This window comes from Capsicum annuum, chromosome 7 (assembly GCF_002878395.1).
Source record: "Capsicum annuum cultivar UCD-10X-F1 chromosome 7, UCD10Xv1.1, whole genome shotgun sequence".
NCBI classification, from domain to species: Eukaryota; Viridiplantae; Streptophyta; class Magnoliopsida; order Solanales; family Solanaceae; genus Capsicum; species Capsicum annuum.
The window spans coordinates 125,878,254-125,888,556 of record NC_061117.1 but is presented as its reverse complement, the minus strand read 5'-3'; positions in this window follow the sequence as shown (position 1 = coordinate 125,888,556).

Below are 10,303 nucleotides of genomic sequence, written 5' to 3'. Positions count from 1 at the left end.
AGCTGAACTTCCTCCAAAGCATCAAACACCAAATCATGCCCTATCAAAGCAGTTTCACCTATCTCAAACCAACCAATCAGAGATCTACATCTCCATCCATAAAGAACCTCGAACGGAGCTATTTGAATACCAGAATGATAGCTGTTATTATATGCAAACTCAATCAAAGACAAGTGGTTATCCCCACTGCCCTTAAAGTCAACAAAACACGGTCTCAACATATCCTCAAGGGTCTGAATAATCCTCTCTTCCTGACCATCTGTTTGAGGGTGAAAGGCTGTATAGAGGTGAACTTGAGTACCGAGACCCTTCTGAAAAGCTTTCCAAAAGTGAGAGGTAAACTGAATACCTCTATCTGAAATGGTAGATAGTGGGACACCGTGTAATCTAACCAACTCTCTAATATAGATCTTGGCATAGTCCTTAGCTGAATAAGAAGTATGTACTGGTAAGAAATGGGCTGATTTGGTCATCCTATCCACAATAATTTAAATTGAATCTCCTTTCCATGAGTACGAAGCAAACCTATCACAAAATCCATGTTCACTTTCTCCCACTTCCATGTGGGAATACTGAACTCCGGTATAGACCCACTAGGCTTCTGATGTTCAATTTTAACCTGTTGACAAGTGGAGCACTTAGCTACAAACTCTGCAATATCCCTCTTCATCCTACGTACCAATAGATTTCCCATAGATCGCGGTACATCTTCGTGGCCCCTGGATGAATCGAGTAACGTGCACCATGCGCTTCTACAAGAATTAGCTATCTCAACTCATCAACACCTAGCACATACAGTCAACCCTGGCAACGCAACACACTATCCCCCCTTGGGAGAAAACCTCTACTTTCTGATCTCTGACTGACTCCTTCAGCTTTACCAGACTAGGATCCCTATCTTTCTTTTCTTTCACTTTGGTAACCAAAGAAGATTCCAAACTATTCTGAGCCCAAATGCTACCCTCAGCTGAATCAACCAAACGAACACCTAATCTGGCAAGCTGATGAACTGCCCTAACTAACTTCTTCTTATCGTCCTTAACATAAGCAACACTACCCATAGACAATCTAATTAGGGCATCTGCCACTACATTGGCCTTGCCTGGGTGATACAAAACACTCATATCATAATCTTTTAATAATTCTAACCACCTTCTCTGGCGGAGGTTTAAGTATTTCTACGAGAATATATACTGCAAGCTTTTGTGGTTTATGAACACATCAACATACACCGCATACAAATAGTGCCTCCAAATCTTTAAGGCAAACACAACAGCTGCTAGCTTAAGATCATGGGTAGGGAAATTTTTTTCATGGGGCTTAAGCTGTCTAGAGGCATAGGACGCAACCTTACCCTTATGCTTCAAAACAAACCCCTAACCAACTCTAGAAGCATCATTGTCCATAACAAACCCATCTGAACCATCTGGTAATGTCAAATCTGGGGCTTTGGTGAGTCGAGTCTTCAACTCCTGAAAACTCTTCTCACAAGAATTTGACCACTGAAACTTAACTTTCTTCTGAGTTAATCTAGACATAGGGGACATAATAGATGAAAAATCTTTAACAAATTATCGGTAATCGCCAGCCAAACCCAATAAACTTCTGATATCTGATGGAGAAATGGGTCTCGGATAGTTTAACACTGCTTTGGTCTTTTGAGGATCAACTCTAATGCCATCGCCTAAAATAATATGTCTAAGAAAAGCTACTGATCTTAGCCAACATTCACACTTACTGAATTTAGCAAACAACTGATAGGATCTAAGAGTCTGCAATACTATTCTAAGGTGGTTTGCATGATCATTTTCGTTGAATGTCATCAATAAAGACTATGGAGAACATGTCCAAGTACTGCTTGAACACTTGGTTCATCAAGTCCATAACGGCTGTTGGGACATTAGTGAGACCAAAGGACGTGACTAGAAACTCGAAGTGACCATACTGGATTTTGAAAGCTATTTTTAGAATGTCACATTTTTTTGACTCTGAGCCGATTAGCCAGACTTGCGGTCTATCTTAGAAAAAAAACTGGCACTCTGAAGTTGGTCGAATAAGAGATCAATTCTGGGAAGTGGATATTTATTCTTGATTGTGACTTTGTTCAATTGACGGTAGTCAATACATATTCTAAGAGAACTGTCATTCTTACGCACGAACAGGACTGGTGCACCCCACGGGGAAATACTGGGGCTAATGAATCCCTTATGTAGGAGATCTTTCAACTGTTCTTTCAACTCTTTAAGTTTGGCAAGATCCATTCTGTATGGTGGAATAGAGATAAGCTGGATATTTGAAAGAAGGTCTATTCCGAAGTCAATTTCTCTTTCGGAAGGAACTCCGGGAAGATTCTTAGGGAACATATCTGGAAATTCCCTTACTACTAGAACTGATTCAAGATTAGGAGTCTCAAAATTAGAGTATTTAACATGAACAAGATGGTAAATATACCCCTTGGATATCATTTTCCTCGCTCTAAGGTACGAACAAGCTGACCCCTAAGCACTGTAGTCTACCACTCAATTCAAGAACTGGTTTATTTGGAAACTGAAAATGAACTACTTTGTTTCTGCAATCTACTAAAGCATATCATGAATGGATCTAATACATACCAAAAATGACATCAAAATCCATCATCTCTAACTCTACAAAGTCTACTGAAGTAACTTTTTGAGACACTGTAATCGGGCAGTTCCTATATACGTGCTGGGATACGATAGACTTCCCACTTGGGTAGACACTGAGAAGGCTCTACTAAGATTTTGGGACTGACTCTAAAGTTGATGGCTATATAATGGGTTACAAAAGAAAGAGAAGCTACAGGTTCTAATAAAGTATAAACATGTAAATGAAAGACTTGCAACGTAGCAGTAACCATATTAGGAGAACTTTACTGATCTTATCGGGATTGAAATGCATAAAGACTATTCTAACGCTGACCACTAGTAGCCTTGGATGCGGTGCCCTGCTAAGTCGGGAGGCCAGTTGGAGCAGATAATTGATGGGACTGGCCTTGTTGGCGCAATCCCTACCTTTTTAGAAACTACCCGACACTCTTGAATCCAATGGCTTGGATTTTCACACCTAAATCATACATCAGTGCTAGGTCTACACTCACCTTGATGGTTTTTACCATATTTCTGGCAAAGAGGATTTGTGCGACTACTGTCTACACTGCCTTGGGACTTAGAGCCTGGTGCCCTATCTCGATTGTCATTTTTGAACTTTTGTATAAGAGCACTATCTAAAGATGGAGATAGGACTGAAGATTTATGACAGAATTAAGGACGGTTTCCACTCTCTAGCTTCGGCTGAGTGAAATTAAAGCTATCTATTCTATCCCTCTTATTGTCTCTCTTATTTTCATTATTTTTTTGTTTCTCAATCTGTTGAGCATGGATCATAAGCCTAGATATGTCCATTTTCTTAATTAACATCACAGTCCTATTATCCTTTACCATACTATCAGATACCTCAGACATGAACTTGCTCATCCTAAACCTGCTATCGGCACCACATGAGGAGCATACCTAGCTAGCTGAGTAAACTTAAGGGAATACTCCTTCACACTCATGTTGACCTACGTCAAGTTGATAAACTCTAGTTGGCTTCCCTTATCTTTAACGAGAATAATCTATCTAAAAAGGCTGTAGCAAACTCCTCCTATTTTATAGGCCCTGCGTCTGTGCCTGTATCCCCTTTACACTACTTAAACCAGGTATGGGCTACATCCTGCAGCTGGTAAGTATCCAATTCAGCACTCTCACTAGAAGTCACCCCTGTAGTATCTGTTACCTTCTGGACCATGTCTAGGAATTCCTGTAGATCCTCTTCAGATTTGGATCCCAAAAATAGAGGAGGATTCATTCGGGTAAAGTCTCAAATCCTAGTTGCAGTAGTATTGGCCACTAGAATGGATAGAACAACAACTGGATAAATATTTTGAGCTACTATAGAGTAAGCTAGAGTAGTGAATGCAACTCTAAACTCTACATAAGAAACATACTCGTTCAGGGGATCTTTCTGAACAGGCAGAGGTGCTGGTTGGTTCATATTTCTTCTTTTATTTTTCTTTATGGGAGGTATGTTTTGTAAATAGAAGGAATAATAGATTATAAAGAGATATTAACGTAAGCATAATGATCAGTCGCATGGCATGGACACTTAAAGAAGGGAAACTTTTCTTAAAATGCCTCGTAGCCTTTTGCTTATAAGTGTGGCGTGCTTCACACCCATGTACAAAACTATATTTGACGTGACTTTTAGAATCCATAGGACACTTTAAAACCTTAGGTTTAATACCAAGTTTGTAACGCCTCGAGAGTACACCCTGGGTGCATACAGTGCTTACAGTCCTAGGGGACCACAAGCTAACCTATGAGCTGGTACCTACTGTGAGCACTGAATAAAACTAATTGAAAAAGATTATCTGTGGAATTTAACTGAGAAATGCCATAAGGTTTTAAATCATAATTTTGATAATGTCTATAAAAAATACAGATAATACTGTTAAAACATCTGACAATGACAACTAAAAACTGAAAATTGAAAACTGACTAACTGTCTGTACTAGTCTGGAAAGACTTTACTGACTAACTGTGGAGATGATGGGACAAACCTCCAACTAACTAAATACTGAACTGATAAAGTAATGTGAGGTAAATAAACTATGTCCTCAAAGTATAAGGATTCACCACTACTATAGCTGATAATATGGAATATCTATGCGTGATCGAAGAACTGAGCATACGAACCTATGATATGATACATCATAGTGCAAGAAATGAGTATACAATCAATACTTTGAACATACTAGTATGCTAAATAAGGTAAGCTGATATGTATGGTTTCATGTACATGAGTAATAACTGACTTAATGAATAGCATGAAGTACTAAATTGAATGCATAAAAATTATAAGTACTGAGAATGTATGACCAAGCGTAAAACATATTCTAAATATAATCTGTAAACTAAATTATTGAATACTTTCAAATGAATAACTTATATCTATATGATATAGTCAAGCAAAGCTAAAACTGAATTACTGGACTGAGACTGTGGGAGATATCATCTAACCGACATGCCCCAATGAGCAAATTAGGGTCCAACCTGTGACCCCAGTTAGAAGGGTATCAATACCGCGCCACAGGTACTAACACTGGCTGTATGGATCTGCTGATATGTTATCTCGAAGGACTAAGGATGTCAAGCCTAAACTGATGGGTGACCCCTGGGAGGTAGTTAAGCCTGAATTGATGGATGACTACTCAAATCCTGCACTGGCTACGTAGTTCTGGAGTAAAGGTACTACTACTAATGGCTCTACCTAATTGGCGGGGAATTTGCCATCCGTGCAATTGCTTGATGATAAATCCTACACCTAACTGAACTGACCTAGAACCCTGAACTGTTCTAAGTTTAACTAATTATGATAACTGACTGAACTGATAATGCACATAACATGTCTGAGACCATTCTGAAGATACTGAGACTAACTAAACATCTAAGTTTTGGGTATTCATAACCTCCAGGACTCGATAACAATAATAGCAAAATAGTACTAAAACTTTGGGGATAAAATATGAAAGCATTTATTCAAAATTCATTCTTGTAGGCATTTCATCAAACACTTGATATTCATAGTTCAAGATAAGAATGGGAATAGTTTAAAACTTGTAGTAATAGTATGATTTCAACATCAACATCACTTAATCATGATTTAAATAAGCGAACAACATTATTCAAACGTATGGGGTTTAACAACAACGACAATTTCATGTAAACATGGTATAGAATCAAAATTCATGGGGATTCATGGTTAAAAATCATAATTACTTGTAAAGATCATAACTTTAAATTTTAAATTAGATTCTTGGACTCCATGGGTGGAAGAGACCCATGGATGAACATTTAATATACCTTGATTGAGGAATTCGTGAAAGTTCTTGAGGTTTTTCTTGAATCTTGTAGGGCTAAGGTTTGCTCTTGAGAAAGGATTAATTTATTGGAGGGAAATTATGAGTAATGGGGCATATAACGCTCCTTTAGGATTTTAATTTCATATTTTGGATGGATTTGGGGCCATGAGAAAAGAACAAACGGTCCCTAGAAATTAAATTGCGAAACTAAAAATCCCAATTTTTCTCTCTGGCATGACGTGGTGCTATTGTATTGTGCCATTAGAAATGGAAAATAACGATTTGGAACCATGGAGCAATGTGGTGATATCGTTTTTCATCACTAGAAATGGATGGGTACAATTTTGCACTCCAACACGACTCGGTGCCTGCTTCCACCATGATTTCTGGCGCAATACTGGCCAATCGCGGTGACATACTGTAAAAAGGATGAATGTGAAATTGCACCTTGGTGTGATGCGGAGCTATCTCGGTGCTTTACTAGATAAGGATGAACGTGGTTTTGGCCATCACCACGACGGCCTAATCACGATGAGCTACTGCCTCACACTAAAGTACCTTAACTTCTCACCCGTGTATCGAATTTAGAAAAAATTAGTATCATTGGAAAGATAATTCAATTTCCTATAATTTGGTAGGTCTTGAGCTTGAAAGTTCTCAATAGAACAAAATATAAGCTCATTTGAAGTTGACTATAGCAATATTCTTCTAAAAATCTCAATCGGTAAGGAATATTGTGATTCATCTAATAGCTTGCAGTTATTTGAGACCTTAGTATACATCAAACTCACTCATAAAACTACCAAAAAACTTTAATATATCTTGCAGGATCTTGAAACATTTGGATTTTTGGGGTATTACAAGTATCCTCCAATGGCTCAATAATAAGTGGCTGTTATTCATTAGTTGTTGTACTGTATGCTTCAGATAGCATTTTCTAATTGGATGAAGGAAAAATTTGTACCCTATAAATAGGAACCCCTTCTCCTCATATTTACCTTTATTCTTAAGATTCTATATAACCTTAGCTGTTTTTCACTTGTTTTTGTTATTACATTTGTAACCTAACAACAGTGGCCACAACTGGCTTATAGTGGAGAAACAAAGGACTACGCTATCAATCGATTTGTTTTTTATCTTTGTCTTGATTATGATTTTATTGATTTACTTTGTTTTTTACTGCCTTTCAAACTCTCACTACTAACTCAAAGATAAAATCATAACCCGTGTTCTTGATCTACTATAAATCTAATTATCTCAATCAATGATAAATGATATTAACATTTAGAAAATCTGAAGTTTAAAAATGCTCAAATCATTTGATTTGTATAGGATTTCCATTTGGTTGATGAATTTTTATGGGATTCAATATTATTATCAACAATTAAATAGTTTTTTTAACTTAATAGTACTATTACAAATACTATTATTGTTCTTGTTGCTTCACTGATTCTACATTCTTCTCTACTGAAACTACTTTTCTTGACTTTAGAGAAAAGGAAGTGTACATTCTTTTTAAGTTATGTCTATATATGCTTTAATTACATTGCAAATACTAGTTATGTATTAAGAAAAATCCTAAAATAGCTATTGGTTCACTTAGCTAGAATATTTTATGCATAACCTAAATTAGTGAATTGAAAGGTTTGGATTTACATATATTTCTTTTAGCTAATTTTTTGTTGGCATTTTCTGATTCTAGATGGGCTACTTGTGATCACTCTCAAAAGACTGTCACAAGTTATTATGTCACTTTTGGTTCTTTTCTTGTTTCTTGAAAATTAATGAAACAACTTACCATCTCTTTTTCATCAGCTTAGGTTGAATACAAGGCCTTAATAAATATTATTGCTGAGGCTTTTTGACATGTTTGCATCCTTGGTGATATTTCTTTGGTGATTTCTAACCATGTTCCTATTTATTGTGATAATATGGCTACTTTCTATATTACTAGCAACCCAATATTCCATAAATGCACCAAGCATAGTGAGATTGATTGTAACTAGGTTAGTAACTATCTCTATTTTGGTTTGATCTCCTTGATTTTGTACCTTTAACTGGCCATCTTGTTGCCATGATAACAAAGCCTTTTTACTGGATCTCTTCATCACTCTATGCTTACCACACTACAATATTTTAGGTTTTTAGCCATACTAATTCTAGGCAAAGCTTGAGAAGTATGGTTGAAGGTATTTTTGAAAATGCTTTCAAAGTATGGCCTTTAAATAGAGTTTTTGGCTATGATATCATTGGAAACACTTATAAAACATGTTCTTTATAAATATAGACTATACTTTATAAGTTTTTACAAATTATAATACAATTGGCAATGCCAAATTACACATACGACTATGTTTTTGAAATATGCTATTTTTATAATTCTAAGAATAACTCTTTATAAGTGTGCCTTTATCATTTTCATAAGATTTGACTAAACTATTTATGTTCCTCCATAAATTTAACTTTCCCCTAATTTCTAATTGGAAAAAATTTGTAAAAGAGAATAAATTCATTTTCCCACAAATTCTAAAAGGTTAACCAAAAAGTGTTGAATTGGTGCAGTCTTATCCTCAATGAGTAATCGACAGCTGATGCTTTGAATTGCAAAGTCTTTTACTCTTAAAAATCAAGTAAAATCCAAATAAACCTCAAGGTGGTCAACAAATCCGCAATAGATTCTTTGAATTTTTTAGGTAATTTTTATATGATTCTATTACTCTTATTTCCTTTTTATTTATATGCATAAATAATGAAGTAATTCTTCTTAGTCTATGAACAATTGATTCCATGAAAATTGAATAAAATCTAAGAATAATAAAAAGTTTTTGTTTTGTACTTTGATATGGGTTACCACATCGAGTTTAGTTGTTTTCATAAATTTGTTCTCTTTTTCCCTTTTTCTGATTTCTTGCTATTTTAATTCTCTATGAACTCTTTTTGGGATATATTCTAAGGGAAATTCATAGTGTAAAAGTTTGGAATTTTAGCTTAAATTTTACAAATTTTTATTAAAAAGTCTATACTTTTAGACATCTACTGTTATTTGGCTTTGAATAGAGTTATTACTTTGCTAGTTGGGCATAATTTTTTTGCCAAGGGGAATCGGTACAAGGAGTGCTAAATTTAGCCATCGCAAAAAATAGCATTATCAGGTAAAAATTTCTACATCATTTGGTTCTGTGTTACTATCTTGGACGAACTTTTCCCCTAGTGTTACTATCTTGGACGAACTTTTCCCCTAAGTATAGAAAACCCTAGAAAACTTAAATGGATTTTTTGGTGCACCAAAGTCCAAATGAAAATTCACAAATTAAAGGGTAAGAAAGCGACATTGTTTCTTATAGTGTTGATACTATTATTTGTTGGTGCCTATGAAGACGAAGAAAATAATAAAAGGAAATGCTTCTTTGGTGATACTTGTAAAGAGGAGAAAATATTTATGTAGGTGTATGAAGTTTTAGTTTTTGCAGGTAACAATAGAAAAAGGTAGCTACATTACAAATAAAATTGGGCAAGGCCAGTTAGAATTTTTTTGTGTTAAAGCATCTACTGGATAACAATGAGAAGGATTCAAAGAAAAAGCTTCTATCTGTTATGGTGTCTCTACAAATATTGGCAACAAGAAAAATAGAGATGTAATTTGTAAAGCATGGACGCTTACTGTTTTGTCATTCTTTGTAAGACTCCACAAAATTCTAAGCTCAACCCAGTCTTTTAAACTTGTTAAGGGGTCCTAGACTTCGAAGATTCTAGCTAAGTATTCAGACTTAGTATTATTTTAACCTTCGTGAGTTGGAAACTCTATTTCATGGCCTCTATGGCCTTAAAGTATCAATCTTTAGGTTGATTCATGACTAGGAATGTCAGTAGGTGTTCCTGGATGAGTTTCGTATTTTTTAGACCTCATTTGAATCACGTTTGAAAATCCAAAATAGTGTATCAATGCGATCTCGACACGGCGCGTAGTCCATCGCATCGATCAATATTTTCCTTAGCTCCCAGAGGCAATTTTCAGTGAACCAACACAGACATGTCGCGATGCATTGGCTGTCGCATCATCCTGAGCATCGATAGTCCAGTTTTTAGTAATTAAAAAGCCATGTCCTCAGGGGTATTCTGATTTTTTTCCTACCCCTATTCAGCCCTAAAACACGAGATTCAACCTTCATTGAGGAAAATATACTTACTTTCTCTCAAATTGTTCAAGAATAAGAACCCTAGGTGATTTAATTTCAAGGCCAAGACTCAAGTTTTCCACCCTTGTTCTTCAGAAATTTAGCAACCAAGGTATGTCAAGTGTTCATCCAAGGGTTCCTTCTACCCTTGGAGTCCAAGAAACTCTTTTAAACTTCAAGTAGCTTTATTTCATTCTTTCCATGATTT